Genomic DNA, 24602 nt, shown 5'->3' with positions numbered 1-24602 from the left:
ATTAAGTATTTATTATGTCTTATTGTGAGGATTCATTCTTTATGTTATTGGCCTATAGATTTCAAGCATGATTGGTAGTATTTGGCAAATTAATAAATTTTAAAAATAAAAAATTTTTTACTTTCATTGATCTTTTCTTCATTTTGTTTTCAGTGTTCCAAAGTTGTCTATTTTTTATCTTGTTTTGGCAGGGCTGAAGCTATGAAAAAGGCAAATGGACACCTTTTCCCTAAAAAGGTCATTGTATTTGAAAACAAAGCTAAAATTACTCTTAAAAATTGCTTACTATTATTTTTAGAATATTTTATTTGTTTGTTTTTTGTTAGCGTTCATTTATATCATGTATGTCGCAGCTTTGCAAGTGCCTTGTGCAGTTGCTTATGGCTCTTGATTACTTGCATGTGAACCATATTCTTCACCGCGACGTCAAGGTCGGTAATCATAAATAGAACACTATTTGGATGTACCGTGCACAAAATTCATGCTAATGATTTGTAATTGATCTCGTGTTCTAATATTTTCCTAGCAAAAGATCAGAGTCTTCGACCGGGTAAGATGTTTAATTGAAGCTTGTTGCCTCCTGGATTATTCACGACAATAGAGAAATATAAAGTTTAACGTCTTAGCTCTATATGATGATCCAACACACAATCAGATAAGAGAGAGGGTGTAGCATTCATAAGAGGCACCAAGACTTTTATGTGGAAAATTTTGAAAAGGGAAAAAACCATGAATAAAGACCCAATTTTAATGAATCCACAAGTATTTGTTGAACTAATACAAATGAGGCCCTTCCTTGGGAGGGAGGCCTTGGTTTGATGTAGCAAATATACATCATATAGAGTGTGTTACATGGAGGAAATAAGAATTGATGTGTTTGTTTGGTCGGTAGGAACATAGTCAACTGGCGACGGAGGTCGGAATGATTATATTCGAGTGACAGTGGTCAGAAGGATCATAATCAGCGGGCAACAAAGGTCGAAAATAGCATTGTCAGGTGATGTAGTTTGGAAGAACCATAATCAACATTCAACATGTCAGAAAGATCATTATCGATCGACGAAGGTCTTAATAATCATAGTTGGTGGGCAATAGTGGTCAGAAAGACCATTATCTGGTGACGAAGGTTGGAAAGATCGTAGTTGATAGTTAAGTGCAAGTCCGACGTCATTTGATGGATGAGAAAAAGTACAACTTCAGTTGGTAGCCGGGTATTAGCTAGTCTGGCGTTAGTTGGCGGATGGGTGTAAGTACAAAAATAATTGGAAGCTAGATGGAAGTTCAACGTCAGTTGGTGGATGGGTAGAAGTCTGTCGTCAGTCGATGGCTAGGTGGAAGTCCGACATCAGTTAGTGGATGGGAAGAAGTCCGGCGTCATTTAGTGGACGGGTAGAATTTCATATATAGTTAGTTGGTGGCCAGGTGTAAGTCTAGTGTCAGTTGGTGATTGGATGGAAGTACGGCCTCATTTGGCTGCCAGACAAAAGTCCAGCGAAAGTCGATGGATGGTCAAACTGAAGTCCGGCGGTGGTCGAGGAGGAGTTTGGTTGCAAGAAAATTCTCTTCCTTCTCTTCTTGCTTCGATCTCCTTCCTCCCCTTCTTGCTTTGTTCCCCTCAGAATTAATAATAAGCAGTTGATTTCTTGTTTTGTGAGAGTGGCATGACCAGTAAATATGAGGGAGTTCATGGGTAATTTGGGAGTGATTTGATGGAAGACCGATGTTGATTCTGTTGATCATAGACCGGTTATTGGAGATTTGAATGCTTTAGTGATGTCAGAATTTGCCGATCTTAGGCTCATTAGATTCTTCTCGTGAAGCTGCTTGATTCGAATATAAGCTTGTCACATTTCAAAACCTTTTCGTAATTCAAATTATGATTTAAACCTTCCAAATGCACTTCGGGTCTTTGATTTAGACCCATTTGAAGTTGGCTTGGGTCAAATTTGGTGTCATTGGGTTGGTATTTTTGAGACGTTCAGTTAGACCACAAGTTTGCTGAAATCGGAGTTTAGGTGATCTCCAATTTAATTTTTGAAAGTTTCCAATTTGATTTCTCTTGAGATTCCTGCCCGATCAAGATAATTTTTTTGATGATATATCAAAGCTAATATCTGAAATTGTTAAATAACTTAAAAGCACCAAGTTACGCTGCTTGCAAAAATGTTGAGTTCAGATGATCTAGCATCATCTGTGAGCATTGTCCTGAAATTGTCATTTTGTCTAGAAGAGATCAAACATTTGCTATGATGTTCCACATACTTCTATTCTCTTTGAACGCATAATTGATTTATGAAATACAATTATATTTCATCAAGTATTATTATATCTAATTTACATGAAGATAAATTATATATAAATATAGATTAGTATATTAATCACAACCACCTTCACTTTTTTTGAGGAGCCATGATAATTGTGAGTTTCACTAAGTATTACAGTTGTGAACATTATCTTAACTTTATTAATATGAGGTATTGATTTATAAATAATTCGTATTTATTTTATTTTTCCTTTGTCTATATTAACATAATGTCAAATTATTATATATGAAATATGATTTACTTATTATTAAGACGCTATTTAAATATATTAAAAAAATTAGTTTCTTGCTAAATTGTAAGAAAATAAATTATATATTGTAAAATATGATTTCATGTGAATAAATATATTTTTCATTAATATGATCATTATTGCAATTACTTTCATTGATAAACTTATTTATTCATGTATCTAAACAAATATAATATTATATTTTATTAATATTATGTTACAAATGAATTAAAAATTCATATTAAATGCTAATTATTTGTCTATTCGTTTAATTAAAAATTCTTTTGACTTTGTTACTGTTCTAATAATAAAATAATTATTACAAATAAGAAATTGCTCTACAGCTTCTGTGCAAATTAGTATTATATTTATTATTTGAAAATTAAAGCTGATGGAGGTTAAATGTCTACAAGAGAAGCGTTAAAAAGAAGAGTCAGCATTAAAAAAAAAAATCTATATTGAAAGGGAGCATGCCAAAACTAGCCTCAAAATCTTAAATTTATATTATTGATATATCAACAAAGAATTTTCTTGATCGTACACGAATCTCAAAGAAAAATCAAGTTGGAAACATCAAAAATTAAGTCGGAAACCATCTGAACTCTGATTTCAGCAACTTATAGTCGAACTGAAGGTCTTGAAAATACAAACCCAATGACACCAAATTCAACCAAATCCGAGCTCAAAAAGGTCCAAATCAAAGACCCGAAGTGCATTTGGAAGGTTTAATCCATAATTTTGATTATCAAATGATTTCCAAACGTGGCATGCTTATAGTTGAATCAAGTGGCTCGACGAGACAAATCCAACTAGCCCAAAATCGTCAAATTCTGATATCATTAAGAAATTCGAATGCTCAATAAACGATCCATAATCAAGGGATTCAACATCCGTTGTCCATTCAAACCACTCCCAATTTATCCTTGATCTTCCTCCTATTTACTGGCCATACTACTCTAAAAAAACTATAAATAGATCACTCATTTCTAATGAGAGGGGACCTAAGCAAGAAGAGAAGAGAATGAAGCAAGAAAACAATGAAGCAATAAGAGGAAGAAAATGAAGAAAAGGGAGAGAGCTCTATTGCCACAAGACTCCTCCTTGACCACAACAAAACTTTCACCTGGTAGCCGACCGAGGCCGGAGTTCTTCCCGATCACCAACTAATGCTGGAGTTCTGCCTGACAGCTGACTAACGCTGAATTTCTACCTGACCGTCAATTGAAACCGGATTTTCGCCCGACCACCAAACGACATCGAATTTCCAATCTCCATTTGTAAATGAATTTCAACCCGGGCGTTGATTATTGTAATTTGATCATCCTTAATTTCAGGGATGAGTCAGCCACTTGTAATCTAAGTAAACAGCGGAATCCTTTCAACTAGGCATGACCCCATTATTTTCCCTTTTTCAAGGTTTCCACATATAAATTATTGTGTTACATTTTTCTTCTGTTTATATGCTGGATATACATACAATGCTGAGGCAAAAATTTTCTAACTCTATTGTCACGTATATTCTTGCCCGATATAGTTTAGTGTCATCTGTGGGAAACAATTCCATAATTATAAGCATTTTTTCAATGGCCAACAGTCGTACTAATCGCATATTGGGAGCCTCCCGCTCCAACACCCACCTATCCTGGAATCAGTCTATAAATCATGGACGCCAAGTATCTGCCTATTTTTATCATGGGGGAAAAATTACTTCTAGTGAAGGAACTTCGGGACCTTCCCTAAAACAACATATATGAAAGATAGAAGAATCTTAAAATGAGATCCTTTAACTCATGAGAGAATCTCTACAGCTGAAGCTAGCAAAGCAGGAGGAGGTTCTTCTCCCTCGAGATCCACCACTGGCCGAAGATGTTTAGCTCAAAAAGCTTTACATAGAGATTCCTCTTCCTCCACCAAGGAGGCATATGCAACCGCATCAAGAGCACAAACTTGCTGACACTACAAGTTCTACCCATCCTTCGAATATAGATCGGCCGCCTCGCATTCCTTCGAAAATCCCTGAAGACTTAGTCTGATCGCACATTACTGAGCTCCCTCAAAATTCCCTATGACATAAACTGTGAAGATTTGTCCAGCAAGAGTTCCCCGTGGGAGGTGTAAGACAACCTCTTCGTTAGTGGGACTTCTAGGAGTCATTACCCTTGATTGAAGCCATTCTTCAACTCCCCATTCCACTAGGATTCAAACTACCGAGCATCAATTATTATGTTGTGACATTCAATCCGTTTGAGTATATCGATCACTATATAACTATCATACATATCCAATGAGCTTCAGACGTGATCCTCTACTAGATTTTTTCTGCTACCCTCAAAGGATAAGCTTGAACGTGGTTCTATTCACTTCCAGCTAGAACGATCCCTACTTTTTTCAAATTGACCAAAGTGTTTGCTGAACAATTCATTGCCAATCAAAGAATTGCTAAGGATTCTTCTAACCTTTTGGGATTCACTAAAATGAAGGAGAATTGGTGAAGGAGTATTTTCAATGATTTTTCACTGAGAATCTACAAATTTCAGGAGTAGATCTTTAATTGTTTAGAGGAGTCTTTCTTGGAGCCCTCCTTCCTAACCATTTTATTCGACTCTCATGCGAGATACGGTTCATTCATACACTAACTTGATCCATCACGTGGAGGAAAAAATCTCTGTAGATGAAGCCATATATGCTTAGAATAAGTAGTTTGAGCAAACAAATAGAAAGCGCTAAAGTGCAATTGGGATGAATAATTTATTTTAATAATAAAAGAAACAAAGAAAGAATAATCTACCTCTGAGGTCTATAATGCTACAATGGGAACCTTGATAGGAGGAGTATACACCATTAAACGTATCTCGGGAAAATTTATTGATGGCCATCCGAGATCATGAGAACGTGAATTGGCCCAATCCTTTGAAACAGAATATAAGAAATCAAGATCAATACTGTCATTTTCATCGTAGTCGTGGCTACACTACCAAAGCCTTTTAGCAACTCAAGGATGAAATTGAAAGGCTTATCCACCAAAGTTTTCTTGGATGGTTTATTCGAGTTCTAACTTCTTGAGAGGAAGCTCGTCCCACTGGAGGGGAAAAAGCAACAACAATAGAGATAATCATTAAATAATTTTCTAATAGTTGGTGAGATTAAGACCATCACTGGAGGCTGCTTGTTATCTGATCAAGTCTTATTAGCTATAGATGAAAATTTGATACCAAAGAAGACTTGTATCATTAATCCTAATACTTTTGACGATTCTAATTTGGAAGGAGCAAAAATCCCTCATTAAGATTCGTTTGTGATTAATACGGGGATATATGACCCTTATTACAATGTTAAAAGAATTCTTATGGATGATGGAAGTTCCATAGATGTCTTGTTCTACTCTACTTTTTTTAATATGGGTCTCACAAGAGAAAAGCTTCATCGTGCTATAGGTTCACTATATGGGTTTTATAATTGTCCTGTACGACCAGAAGGAAAAATCAATCTCCCAATTATACTTAGAGATATTCCCTAACAAACTACACACTCCATCCAGTTCACTATAGTAAAGCTAGACTCAGCTGACAATGCTATCTTTGAAATGCCACTTCAATAAACTTGTAGGATTATCACCTTCATCCCTCACCATAAAATGAAATTCCTTACCCCGGTGGGAGTCAGTGTAGTATGCAGAGATCAATAAATGGCATAAACCTTCTATTTTAGGTAGGCTCAACAACATCCATCAGTTACATTGAGCATCGAGGATTTTGATCTCCAGAGCAAGGATATCCTTCAAAGGGCTTCTCCTATAGAAGATCTTATTACTATATCCATATCAGAAGAACACCCTTCAAGGACTGTGCTGATTGAGTCTCTTATCTCAGATGAGGAAAAGGAAAAAATATGTAGATTTTTTACGTAGGAATCATTATGCTTTTGCATGGAGTCTGACATATATGCCCAAAATTGACCGTGAAATGATCGTACACTCCCTCAAAGTCAAACTGACGTGTAAGCCAGTAATCTAAAAGAAATGAAATTTTGACAAGATTGTCAACAAGCAATTGAACTGGAAGTTGATAAGCTTTTGGAAGATGGATTTATACAGGAAGTGCACTATCTCACTTGGTTGGCGAATTTCGTCATGGTATGGAAGGCAAGTGGAGCTTGACAAATATGTGTAGACTATATATATCTTTATGAAGCTTGCCCAAAGGATAATTTTCTACTTCCTCATATTGACCAGTTGGTCGATACCACATCCATACATCAAATGTTGTGCTTTATGGATGACTACTTCAACTACAATTAAATAAAGATGGATTTAGCAGATAATGAGGTAATAAATTTTTAGATAGATAAGGGGTTATAATGTTATTTTGTCATGTCATTTGGGATAAAAAATATTGGAGAAACATATCAGGGCCTTATGAATAAGATTTTCAAGACATTATTGGGTGTACTCTGGAAATATATGTTGATGATATACTAGTGAAAGTCTTGAAAAATTTCAATATATATCTAACTTTGAATAGTGCTTTCATCTTTTACGACATAAAAATATGCAACTCAACCCTACCAAGTGTGCTTTTAGAGTTGCCTATAGAAAGTTCTTAGGGTTTATGGTAACCCACCAAGGGATTGAGGCTAATCCCAAGAAAATCAAGGCATTAAGGGACATGGTGCCCCCAATAAATATGAAGGAAGTCCAAAGACTAAAAGAAAGGATTACAACATTGTCTCATTTCTTGATCCATTCAGGAGACAAATATCTGCCCTTCTTAAAAATACTTAGAGGTGTTCGTAGCTTAGAATTCCAATGGAATGATGAATGCCAAGAAGCCTTCAAATAACTATGAAAGTATTTGGCATCTCCACCACTACTTTCTAAACTAGCACCGGGAGAAAAGTTATATTTGTATATGGCTATTTCTGCCCGAAGTAACATTTTGATCTTGGTACGAGAGTATAATACTGTAAAATGTCCCATCTATTATATCAGTAATATCTTAACTTGAATAGAGGGATATTATTCATTAGAAGATAAAATAGCTTTGGCGTTAGTTTACTCGACCAAGAAAATATGCCCATACTTTCAAGCCCACATAATTAGAATTTACACAAATCTGCGATTGAGAAGTATCCTTAAAAAGCCAGAAGCATCTAGCAGACTAATTAAGTGGTCTGTGGTATTGATAGAGTTTGACATTCACTACTTACCTTGACTTTATATCAAATATCAGGTGAGTTCTTCTCAATTTACTTCGTCTGGATGTTGTATGTTGATGGAGCTTCTAGATGTTCTGGCACCGAAGCAATAATTATGTTGATCTGACCACAACAAGTTACTCTTAATTATGGGCTCCAAATTAAATTCCCTATAGTGAATAATGTAGCATAGTACGAGGGCCTTATTATCGGACTAAGGATGGAAATCAATTGTGAGGTGCAAAACTAGGTGGTCCACACAAATTTGCAATTGGTCACCTCTTAGATGGAGAGGGAGTTTAAAATCCATAACCCATAACTGGCCCAGTACTGCAACATCATAAAGCTTCTTTTATCCCGTATTAAAGAGCATCAGATCATCCATATTCTTTGAGAGAAAAATATATGAGCAGATGCTCTTTTTAAACTTTCTACATTAATGATGGGAGATGTCTATAAGAGGAAATAAATCAAGGAGATATACTTTCTAAGTATTCAAGGTATATGGGTCATACAATCAATCGATGAATCAAGAGAGGCTTCTTGGATCGATCACATCTTGTCCTTCTTATAATATGAAGTGATACTAGAAGACCCCATAAACGCAACATGACTAAATTCAAAGGAGAAGCTAAAAAATAACTTGGATTTCCTACCAAAAGTATGAGATGTAGCCTCACTCAAGACTGCTGCATATCACCAAAGAGCTGCTCGTCACTATAATCAGAGGGTAAAACCTCGATATATCTCAATCGAGGATCTAGTTATCTGTAGAATCGAGGCACCTAGAAAGTGCCCTCAATGAAACAAACTCTCTCCCTTATGGGAGGGTCTTTATTTGGTGGTAGCAATAGTCAAGCCTGACACCTTCAAACTGAAGGATACTAAAGGGAAGATGCTTCCTCAAACTTGAAATATTGGAAACATTAACAAGTATTAACAGTATGTGTTAATAATATTATTTGTTTTATATTATATATTTTATCCAAGTTTTTGTAGTCTCAATATGTATTTTCTTTATGTTGAGTGTGGTAAAACTCTTCTAGCTCCTACATCCCTAAGTTATACTAGGAATGGTTGTACTATCTTATATAATACAGTGATGCCATGTTTTGTTTGCTCTGATATTATCTCATCTTATAAAAGGATAAAAACTAATAGATAATTTATATTATTTATCCATGATTCAAGGAATACACAATTTATTTTGTATCTCAATAACTGCATGATAAATCTCAGGGGGATTTGATCGGACTTCTTGCATATATGTTAATGTCATCAAGTAAATGCTTTAACTAACAACCTTGAATAAGTCAATCATCCTAGGAGGATGCCTTGAATCTTAAATTACTAGATGTTCAATCCTAGGGGGATTTGATATGAACTCTTCCATAAAGGTTAAATGTCATCGAGCAAATGCTTTGACTAATAATTTTGGATAGGTCAAACATCTAAGGAGAATGTCTCTCACATTTGCTTAACTCCAAAGAGCCCATTAAAATATTTCTCATCATCCAAATTGAAATAAAACTAAATAAATTTCATATTCATATGAGAAAGAAAAGAAAAAAACATCAACAACTTCTCAATATATCACCGAACACATCATATACATCATATGACAACATCAAGATCAAATATCTATAACATGTAAAGTAGTACAACCAACAACAAAAAATACTACAAAATCTCAATATCAACATCCTCCTCGAGGTAAAAGGCCTTATGCAACTCACTCTATATCTCATTACCATCAGAATATGAAGAAGAGTTACTAGAAACCTAGCTAGATGTTAACCCCTCAATCTTAGCTTCACTCTTGCAATGCACTAGACGGACACCCTTAAGAAAATCTCTAATGAAGCCTTCCTCCATACACTCACACTCCAATGCCTTTACCTCCACATCATATATGTGATCACAAGCTTCCTGAATTTGATTCTGACTTGTACATGACTTCCTTCTCAAATAATAAACTTTTGAGCCTCTTATTCTCATTTTTAAAGCCTACAATCTTCTCCTCAAAGACTTGTTGATCTTTAAATTGCTGATTGATTACTGCATGTGCATCCACTAACTCAATATAAAGATGGCCCATTTATTGATTATGTAAAGAGGCTGAGTTTCTATAGTAGACAATTCTGTCATACACTTTACTAGTTGCTCCTCCACAGCCTTCATCTCCCTTATATTGCAATCATACTTCTTCTTGTACTCTCCCTGGAGATACTTGACCTTCACAAACTTATTATTCCAGTCATTCAAGGTCGTGGTCATTTTGATTTCAAACTCCACACATTGCACCAACTAAAATAATAAGAAAAGTTTCATAATGGACATATCCTTATATGGGTACAAAAAGAAAAAAAAAATAAAAAAGGAATGGGAACTTACCAACTGCTCAGCCTGTCATTGACCAACACATTGATGTTTCAAAATATCTTCTGGAATGTATGACTTGAATGGAGGGACATGGTTACCTTTGCTAGTGACTGTCAAAATTTTCTCCACTATTTTCTTTTTGGATGCCTATAGATCACCCTCACTCCCTAATCATTTATGAGGAGCCTTTGAAGGTTGGATAACTGTCTGTAGGACTTTTGCCGACTTCTTTAGCATACGAGCATGTGATCTTCCTACCTAAGTAGATAGTCTCGCCTTGAACAAATATTCTTCATCTATATATCTACTCAAATATCATACCTCATAGTGGAGGGTGTCGACATCAGGAAGACTGAGTATTTTTAATAAATCATCTACTCTAATATGTAGGGGAATGGGTAAATCCTTCAATTTTCTCCATTTTTTCATGATATTTCATTCATTCTACAAACAAAAAAGAAATAGAAATCACTAACTCAACTCTTTTATGGGTCTCATGTGCAAATATCCAACTACTTGAATTTGAAAGAGATTTGACCCTACGTATCACCAATAAGTTTACCCATCCAAGAAATGCACTTTGGAGACAACTTCGCTCCATGATCTCTAAAAAATACGATCAATACCATTACAATTAACATGGCTCTATAAGAAATATGGGATAAACTCACTCTACATGTCGCTAACATGCCAATCAACTCCGGAGGTGGTAGAAATCGTAGCCTTGCGCACCAACTGAACTCATATACTATCAAAAATCTTGGATGAGGGGAACATGCACAAGCGGATTTTTCAGGCATTTTCATCATAAGATTGTTAGGGAAGTGGAACTTCTTCCTAAAATTATCAAGGAATCACCTGTTACAGTAGACACGACATCATCAGCTTTGGCTACTTTTTGAGCCTTCTTCAGACCCTAAGATTGGACAGCAGGATGATCTATCTTAACTGGAGGGATTTTGTTGGTGGTGTGATCACCCATTTGAATTTCTATACTAAAGAGGGGCAATGAATTTGAGTAGGGGATGGCACCTATAAAAATAATGTAAAGCCTCTATAGTAAGAAGAAAATGGGGGAGAACGAAAGGAGAATGCTAAAAAATTCCAACAGAGAGGAGCATTGAATTTGAGTAGGAGATGCCGCCTACGAAAAATAGTGGAATACCACAAATGTAAGAAAGTCAGAAGGAGAAGCGAGAATGAGAAGAGGTGCATTTTTTCCTTGCCGCAGGAGCTATTTATAGGACTAAAAGAGTGGGAAACATTTTGAAATGGATGGGGGGGGGTCCGACTAGTTCGACCGCCAAAACATGTCCTTGCCCAATTTTGTGGCCCAGAGAGTCCAAATATGATATTTCTAGGGTCTATAGAATAATTTTTCGTCGTTTTGGATCAATTTTGGCACTTTCAGAGTTCAACGGAGCTTCTATGATCAAGTTTGAGTAAATAATATTTTTTAGGATGGACTTTTTGGATATTTTTTGCAATTCAATTAATTTAAAATATTATGACATATATTTTTTAACTTTTAGAGCTTCGAGGTCCAAAAATAGGGGCAACTGATATATTGCTAAAGATTTTTCTTGATCAGGCACTAATCTCGAAGAAAAGTCATGTTGAAAACTTAAAAACTTAAATTAGAAATCATATGAACTTCAATTTTAGCAACTTATAGTTGAACTAAAGGTTTCGAAAATACAAACCCAACAACATCAAATTCAACTCAATCCGAGCTCAAGAAGGCCCAAATCAAAGACCCGAAGTGCGTTTGGAAGGTTTAATCCATAATTTGGATTGCCAAATAGTTTCTAAACATGACATGCTAGTAATTGAATCGAGCGGCTCAACGAGCAAATCCAACGAGCCAAAGATTGTCAAATTCTGATATCTTTAAGACATTCAAATGCATATTAACTAGTCCACGATCAAGAGAATTAACATCGGCCATCCATTCAAATCACTCTCAATTTATCCTTGATTTTCCTCCTATTTACTGGCCATGCTACTCTCAAAAAATTATAAATAGATCTCTCAGTTCTCATGAGAGATGACCCAAGCAAGAAGACAACAGAAGAAAGCAAAGAAGCAAGAAGAGAAGGAGAAAATAAAGAGAAGCAAGAGAGTTCTATTATCGCCAGACTCCTCTTCGATCACCACCGGACTTCAACCCGGCAACCGACTGCCGCCGAAGTTCTACCCGATCACCAACTGAGGCTGGAGTTCTGCCTGAAAGCCGACTGACGCCGGATTTCTACCCGATCGTCAATTGAAGCCGGATTTTCACTCGACCACCAAATGTCGTCAAAATTCTGATCTCCGTTTGTAAATGAATCACAATACGGGAGTTGATTATTATAATCTGCAGTCCTCAATTTCAGGAATGAGTCAACCACTTGTAATCTAAGCGAACACTAGTTGAATCCTTTCAACTGGGTGTGACCCCGAGGTTTTGCACTTTTCCAGCAGGGTTTCTACGTAAAAATTATGGTGTTACATTTTTCTTCTATTTGTGTGCTGGATATCCATACAACACTGAGATGAAAATTTTCTAACTCTATCGTCGCGTGTATTCTAGGCCGCAACAATTATAAAAATAAAAAATTTTAAGATAAAATTTAACCAAAAAAGAAACATATTTGTTTGTAACAATTTTGTTATTGTAATTTGTACGAGAACACCAATTAATTAAGCATCTAATTATCAAATGTTTTTCTATGATAGAAATATATTATAACGTAGTATATTAATTATTTAATACTCAATAAAAATAAAATTATAAATGTTTAAGACATCAAAATTTAAATAAAAACAATCACAAAATAATAAAATAGAAGTGATCTTAAGATAAGAGAAAGCATGAACAAAAAATGTGAGAAAGCTTAAGCACAATGAATTTCTCGCCGGTTAATTAGTATGGAAAATAGATTGGATCACAATCAAATTTGAATACGCTGGATGTAAGATTTTCAATACGTTTTTTCTTTTTCCCTTATTATTCGCCCCTCTTTACTTACTTTTCCTTATTGATCCAGCAACAATTTTATTATCAAATTGTTTCTGTAATTTTATTTTATTTTGGAAGAATATGTATTAACCCCATAGGCCGGTGTCTACAAACTTAGGTTTCCTTTGGGACAACTTTTTTATTGATTTTTAAATCAACTTTTTAGTATGAAAATTTCTAAAATGTTTCTTTAAAAATAAATGAGAAAGTTGTTCCAAACGAAGTGGAGCTTTTTTATTGCTTATTAAAACAACTTTTTAGTTTACAAATTAAAAATTTTATATTAAAAAATAACTTTAAGAAGTAGGAAGAAAGCAGTCCCAAATGAAGTCTTAGACTTCGTTTGGGACTACTTTTTTTACTTCTTTTTAAAACAAGTTTCTAGTACAAATTTTTTTAATATTTTTAATAAAATGTTATTTTAAAAAGCAGTAAGAAAGCCATCCCAAGTAAAAGCTAAGGCTTCGTTTGAGATAGTTTTCTTATTGCTTTTTAAAGCAATTTTCTAGTACAAAATGTTTATTTTAATAAATTTTGTATTAAAAAATAGGTTTGAGAAGTAGTAAAAAAGCTATCTCAAATGAAGTCATAGTCTTCATTTAGGGGAGTTTTTATTACTGCTTTTGTGTTAGAAAAAAACAGTTAATAAAAATAATATATATTTGAATGACAATTTTACATAGTTTTTTTTTTTTAAATTCATCTTTAAGAATTCATTTTTTGGAAAAAAATCTTTAAAATTTTGATTAATAAAGAAGCTTTTAAAAGCTAAAATAGAAAAGCATAGACTGTCTTAAACAAAGCCTTGAATCCTAACTAAGCATTTGGAGCTCTCAATTACTACCGAAGAAAAAAAATAAAAGATATATTTATTTTCTTTCTTCTAATGCTCTTATAAAATGGAGTATTTGTAGAATATAATGATATCTCAAGCTAGTTGCTCTATTAATTAACCCTTTATGAATTATTTTTTTTTTTGGGACATTTAGGCCATTTAAGGCAAACACACACACAACGCATACACAAAGACTTGAAACCCAAGACATCTTAGTTTGAAGCATAAGCTCTCAACCAACAGGCCAAGATGAGCTGTGTCCCTTTATGAATTATTAACTAATGACGTACAATTGGCTCCGCATCAATGCACAGAGTATAATCAATGAGACAAACAAATAAAGCCATATTTAGATAAGCGCTAGATTGTTGTTTTAGGCTTTATTTTAGGTAGCTTTTTAACATTTTTTTTAAACAAATTTTTTAGTAAAAAAATTTCTAGCTAAATTTTTTTTCATACAAAAGCTACTTTAAAAAATAAAAAGAAAGCTATTACTTTATGTGATGCCATTTTAAAACTAATTTTTCTTTGAGATCAAATTTATATATAATGGAGATGATGCTGCTGATGACGATGATGATTATTATTATTATTTTATTTTTATTGAAGTAAAATGAATGTAATGTAAAGTCATATGATGGTGGTGGTTGATAACGATAGTTGGTTGTGATGATGGTTGGTTCGGCGGCAATTACAACAATGGCTGGCGGCGATCAACCATGGTCCACTGTCGTGATCAGTGGTGGAGGTTAGCGGTTGTGCTATGTCCTGCAATGATTATGTTTGTGACAATGACAAAAGGTGTTGGGCGATGGATTAGGTCAGTCGGAGGCCGACGACGGTGGGGACAACGAGTGGTAACAATATAGTCAACTTACAATGAAAAATAAATTCACTAGAATTTTGTTCTTTTTTCATTCTTTATCAAATCAAACACCCAAAGTTTGAGATATGCTACATTTGAAATACTTTGCATTCATTTTTTAACAAATCAATCTGCCCCTTAGACAATTTATTAATTGCAATAAGATCAATCCTTGTGTATCGATTTGGCAATAAAGCTATTAATTTACTTTCAAAAAAATAGGGACCAAGGTTCTTTTTTGCTTCTAACGTGATTCCAGGTTTTGGACTTATTAGATTGCATATTAATAATAAGAACATGTTTTTGATAATAATTATTATTAACTTGCCTGTTTACATAATGTGGAATAATTTTATTGAGTTATTTTCTTGGATGTATTCTAAGCACTTCGTGGTAATGATGACAAGTGTAGTTTGATATGAAAAAAATAATAATTTAGAATATCTTAATATAAAAAATATATTATGATGAGCTTCAAGGCTATCTAATTTTCGTTATGATTAATGCTATATATGATATCTTAAATTACCCTAATTTCAATACAAATCAAATGGATTTGAATCCAATTTGATATGTTTTGCATCAAAATATCTAGACATAACATTTCTTAGTGGTATTTCTCTAGTTCAAGTTCATTATAAGACCCCAAATTAGATTCACCAAGTTATTAATTTTGAGCCAGTTCAAATTGGTTTTAACTAAGTATTACTCAAGGTTTAACAAAGAATTAAGTCACCCAAAGAATCAAGTCTCTTATAACACAACTCTTGCTTGGTATTCAATACTCTGATTTAGAATTTGTCTAAGGAACTCAAAGTTGCTTAATTCTTTAACCTACCATCCAAAGATCTTTGCTAATCACCCAGAATAATCATTTGTAGACTAGTGGTTCTTAAAATAACTCTGTGGATCTCCGAAAGGACACTGACTTTACAGAGTGTAGAGGGTATACGATCGCACCAGCCCGAGCGATAAAAATGATCGCAGGCCTCCACACTCTTCGCAAGCGGATTAATGGGAAGGTAGATTAGATCATGCCATACAATTAATTATTGAGGATAGCAGCTCTCGCCAGCGCACCCCAATTGGTGATAATATGTACGACCTGATCAGTGTCATAAGGTTTTTCCAACTCGATACATCAGCTTGAGTGGGGTTTATTTATTATGGAATTCTGTTTCCTACGGGCGCAATCCCCCGTGGTTAATTACATCTCAGATCGGAGTCCGAGAATATTCTCGATTAAAGATCCGATATTATTCTTCCCAAAAGAGGATTGCCATAGAGGGGAGATAAAGAAATCCTACTCAGAGGGAACGAAAGGGCTCAACTCAGCTTAGTAAGCATATACAGTTCATACCAACATCTGGAAGGACTAAGATATTGAGAAGAAAGTGGAGGAAAGAAAAACAACACACTCAAAACATGTAGAGGGGAAAGATGGAGGTGACGTCATCCATGTGATGTAGATAAGCATGATTTATAGCCCCTGAAGAAAAGGAACTTACCCATTGATTAGGCATATTACGAGACACCCAATATAGTATCCTTGAATTATATATCTTAGGTGGGTTTAGTGTTCTACCCAACACTAACATCAGTGTCCTAACTAATATATCTTGGCTTATATCCTATCTGAAAAGGAAAGGAAGCTAACCACCTAAGCGCATAAAATCCAAGCTGTCCATTCTTTATGAAAGATGGGTAGGTAGTTTAGTTTTTGAAAGTAAGACTGATGTCTAGAGAGTTTTCTAATTAGCCTTAGACTTATAGAAAATAATTTTTAAAAAAAGACTGGGTTTCCTTAGGTCTGGCACCTCATCTTTATAGGCAGATTATCCAAACTCTACCCGCAGGCGGGAAAGTGTCTTTTAGCAAGGGAGAAGAGGATATATTAAGATATATGTATGCGACCATGGATGGTTCCGATTATTCTTCAGGTTGTTAGATTTCTATATTATTTAATTCCAAAAATATTAATTTTTAATTACGAGTAGAAAAGATTTTTATCTTAGAGAGCCTAGCAAAAATAAGCCGAGCACATGCAAGAAAGAAACTTAGAAAAATCATGCAATTTTTACTATGCAATCAATGTAAACACATAAATATAAATTCATAAAACAAAGAAAAGTTTAAAGTCTACAGCAAGTACCGTCTAACTATAACCTAGGGTCTATAAAAAAATAATGGTGGTCATGCCCCACCAACAACAACCTAGATTTTAATCCTACTGAATGACGCAGGTAGATCATCTTCCTCCAGATCGTCTTCCCCAAGATCATCTCCTTCGGGTTCTGTAAGATTTTTCCTCTAAAAGAGTACTTAAATGAATAAGAAACTTCCTATGACGGGTCTTTATTTTTCTTTTTGGGTATCGAGTATTTGAAATTCCTAACTTTTAAAGACTTTCACAACTCTATACTTTACATTTAAAAAAGAAATTCTATACTCTTCTGCATGGTTATCCTATTAAAGAAAAGAATCCAAAGCAGTTAATATATCACATCCTAAGCAGTTAATATTTGTGCGGAAAGGTAAATACGTTTGGCCACGCTCTTTTAATTTTAAAGGGGTTGAACAGTTTTTTATGCTTCTAGAGAAAATATCATTAGTTTTAAAGTTTAATGATTTTCCCACTTTATTTTAACACTACATGAGCGTGGCCACCTATATAAGATAGAATTAGTACAAATCATCCATAGCATAAGGGTTGATCTAATGCGTACATCACATCATAAATAAAGTACATCATAGTAATAAAATAAACACTCACAGCAAGTCAAAATAATATGGACACATGGCACTTGCAAGAGCGCCATAGAAATAGAAAACACAGAAAAGGCAAATTACTAGCCTAACTTAGATCTAGAAATGGTGTCATAGAAAATAATTCTACGTATGTGTTGATCACTTTTAATTAAGGTTTAAATTTTAATAGATTGGGGTCTATTTTACTTAATTTAGTTTGTTGATCAGTTTTAACACTTAGGGTAGTGATATTTGAAGTTCAAATTATATCAGCCAATTTTAGAAGGTCCGGGATCCTCTTATCTATTAGGCTAAGGTGTTACAAAAGGTCACTATTAAAAATAGGCTACATTTGGGGCTTTAATTATTTGAGATTAAGAGTTAAAATTTGAAGAGTTTGAGATATTATGGGTAATTTTTTGATTTATAATTATTAGAATTTTCTGAAGTTATCTAGGCTCAATTAAAGGTTAAATTATGATTTATTAATTAAGGGGTTTAAAGGCTCCTAAAGATTTCTAGAAAATTCTTAGAGGTTTAGGTTATCACTAAGTTCAAATGTTTGAAGTTTCATATCAATCGAGGATCTATCATAACTCCTATAATTTTTTTAAGTTCGCTATATGGGTCCTAAATTATTGTCCTTAGGGTGTCTCTACATTAAATAGGTTTAAATAATATGTTCAAGACTAACCCTTGGGATGACATGAAGAAAATGCATAAAATAGTAAACACACCAATCCTAAGATCTATGAGGGCTTAAGCTAAGTGTTTGTGCACCCTACACATGCAAAAAATGATGAAAATAAGAGTAAGCATACTTAATGATGTGATTAATGAATAATTGAAATCCAATCATCTACTAATCCACCTCTCCAAAAATGCTATTCATAAACATAATCAATGTTTAAATTTTCATAAGAAGATCTCTCCAAATTAAGGGATTTAAACTATATATAATTTAAAAATAGTTTAAAAGATATATAATATGTAAATACATAAGTTTGAAAATAGAGTAACTAAAAATAATTCAATGTGTATAAATATATGGATATACGGAAAAGATCTTCTGGTCATCCAAAGGAAGATTTCAAAATAATTAGTATGCTAATTATGTAAATAATATTTAAATAAAATATAAATAGATCAGAAAAAAAAATTTTAATATACAAAAATTTTTTTAATGAAAATACATATTTTTCTAAACATATGAGAAAATCTGATTTAAAATAAAATAGTTATGAATTTTTTATATTTAAAATATTTAAAAAGGGTTTCTAAATAATTTAAAATAATAAGTGATAAGAAATATTTACTAAATAAAATTAAAATAAATCTCAAAGTTTTTGAAATTTTTAAAAAATCATTTAAAAAAATTTAAAAGGTAATTCTTAAAATTTAGGGAAAATATTTGAATTAAAATTAATTAATTATTGATTTAGAAAATTTAAGTAATTATTTAATTAAAATAATGTAAAATAGGAAAAATAATTAGTAATTTTAATTAAATAACAAAGTTAATTTTCTAATTTTGAAAAAATTTATAAAATTAAATTTTATAAATTTAGAAAATAATTAGATTTTAAATTAATTAATTAATAATTAAGAAATTTTAATTACTTAAATAATAAATAATATAAAAATTGAAAAAATATTTATTAATTTAAAAAAAAAACTAACAATTTTTTTTTTATATTTCAAATAATTTTAAAATACTAATTAAATAATTATTAAGAAATAATTTGAAGTTAGATTTAGTTATTTATTAATAAAAATTAAGAAATTTTAATTTAAATAATGAGAATTACTTAAAATAATAATATTGATTATAATTTAAAAATTGAATAATTAAAAACTTTATGAAAATAAATTAAAATAATAATTAAATAATTATTTAGGAAATATTTTGAAATTGAGTTTAAATAATCATTAATGAAATAATTAATTTTTTTAATATTATAAATTTACTAAAAATTTTAATATTAAATATAATTTTAAAATATAAATTTTTTATTTTATTTTTAAGGATTTTTTTATGTCATTTTAAAAATAATATTTATTAAGATTTATTAATAAATAATAATTAAATATCTAATTATATTAAATAATTACTTTAAATACTTAAATATTTATTTAGATATTAATAAAAAAATATATCCAAATTTTTTACTATAATCATAAAAAATCCTTTTAAAGTATAATTATAAATTAATAAAATACATATGTTTTATATTATTTATAAATATTTATTAATTAAATATAGGAATTATCTAATAAATAATATTAATTTAATATATAATTAATATTCTAGAACTAATATTAATTTTAAATTAAGATATTATTATTTTTTGAATATATATATATATATATATATATATATATACATATAAGATTTTTCCTAAAAAATTAAATATAAAGGCGACGGTGGCTAGCGATCTGACCCCTGGAGCGACTAGAGAGGCCCCACGGTGTGTGGGTAATGATTGCGTGGCGGCGCAATGATTACGCCGCACACAATCATTGGGTATTCGAAACCATAGATATGTGGTTTCACTTGGCTACATAGGCGAGGCTCCACGGCCGTCCGATCCTCTATAGTATGGGATTGACGATAGTGATCAAGCCAAACCGAGAGTGAGGCTACGAGATCAGATCCTGCGTCAATCTGAATCACGGGACAAAGGTATCTTAACCATTGATCGAGAGATCAACGGTCTGGATCATCTCCCAGCGGATGAAGATGTATCCCGAAACCGTAAACTATTATTTTATCTCATTCTCTCAAATGACTTAACCCAACTCAATGAAATTTTAAATATGAATAGCATAAGTGAAGAGCATTCATGGGGGACCAATTTTGCGACCTAAAATGCTATGTACAAAAAGCTAAATTGCACTAAATGTAGTGACATAGTGTTTCGATTTTACTTCAATCTAATGAAAGGATTCAGAAGATCTTCATACGGTTAAACTTGTAGATTATCCTCGTACAATTCCTTAGTTGACCTCGATGCTTGAAATGCCTTAGATCAATGTGTAGGAAGCTTAAAAGTTTTCTTGGCTCGGTTCTTTAAAGATCTCACCACCGGCGAGGTCTTGGCAGTGGCTTTGCTTAGGGAAGATGGGGAAAGGTTAGATCAACTCTCACACAAAGTCTTACTGCTTGAGGAAGCTTAGGAAGAGAGAGCTTGCAAAAAGATCCAAGGAAAGCCCTAATTTCTCCTATTTATAGCCTTAGGGTTGTAACCAACAACCAATATAAAATCCTTGATCAAATTGGAGGAAACTAGGCTATTTTGATTGTGGCTTGCATTACAGATTGATTGGAATGAATTAAATGCTTTAAATAGGGTTAATTTGACCTAATTAGGTCAAATTTGACCAAGGGGGGGGGGGGTAATGTTGACCAAGTGAATGGTTGATCTGGTCAACCTAGTCAAATAGACCAAAGGGGGTGAAGGTATGAGTCCAAGAAGCCATGGAATAGATTTGAATTTGATTTGGGCTCAAATGGGCTAAATGGTTCGACCTAGGTTGACCTGGTCAACCATGTTGACCCAGGGCAAGGGTCTGGGCCAGGTTGACCTAGGGCAATGGTCTGGGCCCAATGGATTGAGTCTGACCCATTGAGTCCAGAAGAGGTGATAATTAAACTTGAGATGAAGTGGAAGAGAAATAAAACCAAATAAAGGAGGTTTGGGTCAACCTGGGTTGACTTGGTCAATCAAGTTGATCCAGGTCCTGGGTCAAGGCTCAACAAATTTGGTTTGACCCACTGGACTCAAGGAAAGTGGTCTTTGGGTCTAGCTTGATCAGTTTGACCAGGTAAAATTCCTTGACATAGGATTACGTGGAAAATAAGGTCAACAAACTCAACACAGTTATTCATTTTATATTCAAAACTTGTATGAAGTTCTCACATAATAGATAGTTATTAAATAGATTTGCGTACTACATGGAGTTTATTTATGTGATTTTATTTTCATTGTATCATGTGGAATTGCTTGCTCTTAGTTTTCATGTTCTGATGTTTGACCTTTGATACTCTATTTATATACACTACTAAAAAATGATATTTTTACAGTAACTCACACTAGCAATTTGAGAAGCTTTGTTGTAGTATGTTTAGGTAGCGATTTAATCTAACACTAAATGGTTTTAATAGTGGCAGTCTAAACCTTTATTTTAACTAACCTTTAATCATTTACCCCATTTCCCCTTTTGATCAAGCCAGCCTTAACAATTATGTGATTTCCTCCTCATGCAAGCTTCTCCTCATGTGGCTGCTTCCCCAATCCAGATCAAGCCTTATCTATATCATGAGCTTCTCCTAATGTGACTACTTCACCAAGCCTAATCTTCTTTCTTCACTACTTCTTTTATAGTTAGATTTAAATCTTCTTTGCGGGCCAACTTTATGTTGAGAAGCTTCCTCTAACAAAATATTATGCAACATATGGACAAAATAATACCATGAATATCATAAATAGACATCCGAAAGCTATCTTATGCTTGCTAAGCACTAATCAACTTACCTTTATTATCTTTTTAAGCTCAACAAATACAATGACAGGTAAACTTGACTCTTTTCCTAAAAAAATAATACTTTAAGTGGGTAGGCAATGCTTTTAGTTCAAGCATAGGTGCCTCTACTATAGATGGTTTCAAAGGCTTCCCTTGAGATGATGTATCTAATACATTATATATCTCTCTAAACATCTTAAGGGATTCACTAGTTACATGGATGGAATCTTCATCTACCTCTCCTAAATCATCCTCACTCAATGGTAACTAAATATGAATATCACTCAACAACTTATCCATAATATCCTCCACACAAGCTTCCACTAAATCCACTCTACTATAATTCTCAATATGATCCTTAGGAAACCTCATAGATTCTAGGACATTGAAGGTAACTTCTTGATCCTGAACCCTCATGGCTAATTCTCCCTTTTGAACATTAATCATAGCTCTACCTATGGCTAAGCCATGTCTACCCAAAATTATAGGTATCTCCATGTCTTTTTGGAATATGAAGTCCACAAGAAAAATAAACTTATCGATCTTGACTAACATATATTTTATTACCCCCTTTGGATAGGTAAATTAATGGTCAATTAATTGCATGGTAATAATGGTAGGTTGGACTTCTCTTAGATCTAATATTTTAAATATGGACAAGAGCATGAGATTGATGCTAGCACATAAGTTATATAGCACTCTTCCACAAAATTTATCTCCAATAGCCATAGGGATGGTAAGATACTTGAGTCCTTAAGCTTTTGTTGGTTCTTCTTTTGGATGATAAAGCTACATTCCTTAGTAACGACTACTATTTCAAAGTCTCCAAATTTTCTCTTTTTACTCAAGTTATTTTTCATGAATTTGACTTATGTAGGCATCTTCTTTAGGGTTTTGGCAAATGATATATTAATTGTTAACTTTTTAAATAGCTTTAAGAATATAAAGAACTACTTATCTAAATTTTGCTTTAATAATCTCTAAGGAAAATATGGTGGTGGTCTCTCAACAACCTTTCTAACTAGTTTTTCTATTACCTTAGTGTGTTAAGATTGTTCTTCAGACTTTGTGGGTTATGTAGGTGCTTCCCCAAGAATTTCTTCTATATGCTTCTCCTATTTTCTAACCACTTCATGTAACTCTTTTTTACACCTTAATTGAATAGCCTTGCAATATTTCTTACATTTTTCTTTAAGATTTAGTTTTTTATTACTAGGCAAGGTTCATTAGGGTCTACTATTCAAAGAGCTAGCTAACTTCCCAAACTAATATTTAATATTTCTTATTGTAGTAATTTGATTTTGTAATTGAGAGCCTATTTGTAAAACTAAATATTCCAAAAAGTTTTTTTTTTTAATTTTATGTTTGATTATTTGAGTTAAAAAGCTTGGTGGATAAGAAGGCTTAGGTTTCCTTAGTTTTGAGGACATGGGTTCAAATTTCCTACTTGATTTGGTTGGCTGCACTTCTATTTATTACCACCATTTTGATTATTACTCCTATTAAAATTAGGGTAATTTTATCAACCTGGGTTATAAGTATTAGAGAAAGGGTTATTAAGTCTATTAATGATAACATTTAATGATTCAATCCCATATGCATTTTGGCCACTAGAGGATCCAAACATATTTTCTTCTACTAGTAAATGTGTGCTCTTAGCTGAACTAACTCTAATGTTATTGAGCTTTCCAGATATATCAGCTAGTTGTGCAATTAAAATTGATAAGGCATTCAATACATTCACTCTAACTACCTTCCTAGGGCCTTTTAGACAAGCATTGGAATTATTGGTTGTTATTTCTTCAATCAAAGCTTAAGCTTCATCGAAGGGTTCAAACACAAAGATCCTGTAATAGCTGCATATTTTAATGGTTCTAAGAGAGCCTATAAGATTTTTATAGAATTTTGAATAATAAGCCAATTGGGTAATGCATGGTGGGGACATTTCATAAGTAGTTCTTTGAATCTCTTCAAAGTTTCATAATGGATTCTCCATCTAATAAGGTAAATAAGGTAATATAATTTTTAAGTTTTCAAATTTTAGATAGGTGAAAAACTTGGCTTAAAATTTGTGAGCTAAATCATTATTCCATGTTGTGAATGAGGATGGGGGCAAAGAGTTGAACCATATCTTAGCTTTATCTCTTAATATGAAAGGGAACAACCTAAGTCTAACGACATAATTTGATGCTATGTTATATTGTAATGTAGTATATATCTCCAAAAAACTAGCTATAAGTAGGTTGGGATCTTTTATATGGGTTTATCAAAACTGAGAATTTTATACTATTTGAATTATCACTAGTTTATCTCAAAGTTGTTTACCATAATATTTGGTATATTGATGCATTGGTGAATACCCTTAACCATTGTATTAACATATTCTCTAGGTGGTATAGGTTGATCATTTTCCTGAACTCATTCAGCCATTTTAAATTCTTTATACTTTTTTTTTAGATTTTCTAATTTTTTAAAGTGTTCTTTTAATTTTTGAATAA

At 32.9% G+C, this 24602-nt stretch overlaps 1 non-coding gene across 1 annotated transcript; it reads left to right on the top strand.

Moving 5' to 3' along the window:
- The first annotated feature begins 24031 nt into the window (after positions 1 to 24031).
- Positions 24032 to 24137, top strand: LOC114578786. The gene has a single exon (XR_003699742.1). It is a non-coding gene; the product is annotated as a small nucleolar RNA R71 (small nucleolar RNA).
- Positions 24138 to 24602: the final 465 nt, after the last annotated feature.

Source organism: Dendrobium catenatum, unplaced genomic scaffold (genome assembly GCF_001605985.2).
Source record: "Dendrobium catenatum unplaced genomic scaffold, ASM160598v2 original_scaffold_155972, whole genome shotgun sequence".
NCBI lineage: Eukaryota > Viridiplantae > Streptophyta > Magnoliopsida > Asparagales > Orchidaceae > Dendrobium > Dendrobium catenatum.
Note: the sequence above shows the minus strand (reverse complement) of the source record. Positions and strands in the feature narration are given on the sequence as shown.